The sequence below is a fragment of the Propithecus coquereli genome, unplaced genomic scaffold, assembly GCF_000956105.1.
Source record: "Propithecus coquereli isolate 6110/MARCELLA unplaced genomic scaffold, Pcoq_1.0 Scaffold201, whole genome shotgun sequence".
NCBI classification, from domain to species: domain Eukaryota; kingdom Metazoa; phylum Chordata; class Mammalia; order Primates; family Indriidae; genus Propithecus; species Propithecus coquereli.
In genome coordinates, this window is record NW_012145079.1 from 3,510,526 (window position 1) to 3,511,696 (window position 1,171).

The following is a 1,171-nucleotide window of genomic DNA, read 5'->3' on the forward strand; positions in this document are numbered from 1 at the left end:
CAGCATTCTACTGGTATAAAAACAGGCACATTGACCAATAGAACAGAACAGAGACTCCAGTAACAAATCTAAGTATTTACAGCCAACTGATTTTCAATAAAGGTGCCAAGAACATACCCTGGAGAAAGAATACCATCTTCAACAAATGGTACTTGGAAAATTGAATATACATATGTAGAAGAATGAAACTGGACCCCTATCTCTCCATAGTCAAAAATCAACTGAAGTTGGATTAAGATCTGAAACTATAAAACTACTAGAAAAAAAAGCATAGAGATAATACTTAAAGGTGTTGGTCTAGGCAAAGCTTTCATGACTAAGACCTCAAAAGAACAGACAACTATAACAAGAATAGACAAATGGGACTATATTAAACCAAAAAGCTTCTACACAGCAAAGGAAACAATCAACAGAGTGAAGAGATAACCTATTGAATAGGAGAAAATATTTACAAAGTATTCATCTGAAAAGGAACTAATATTCCAAATATACAAGGAATTCAAATGATTCAACAATTAAAAAATCAAACAATCTCATTTAAAAGTGGGCTAAGGACATGAATAAACATTTCTCAAAAAAAGACATACAAATAGCCAACAGCTATATGAAAAAATATTCAATATCACTAATCATCATGGAAATACAAATCAAAACTATAATCATCTTACCCCAATTAGTATGGCTATTATTAAAAAGACTAAAACAGATGGTGGCAAGGATATGTATAAAAGGGAACTCATATACTGTGGGTGGGATTGTAAATTAGTATGAACACTATGGAAAATAGTATGGAGATTTCTCAAAAAACTAATCATGGAAATACAAATCAAAACTATAATCATCTTACCCCAATTAGTATGGCTATTATTAAAAAGACTAAAACAAATGGTGGCAAGGATATGTATAAAAGGAAACTCATATACTGTGGGTGGGATTGTAAATTAGTATGAACACTATGGAAAATAGTATGGAGATTTCTCAAAAAACTAAAAATAGAACTACCATACAATCCAGTAATCCCACTACTGGGTATTTATCCAAATGGAAAGAAACCACTATATCAAAGGGATACCTGCATTCTAATATTTATTGGGGCACTATTCATAATAGCAAAGATATGGAATCAACCTATGTGTCCATTGACGAACTGATGGATAAAGAAAATCACATT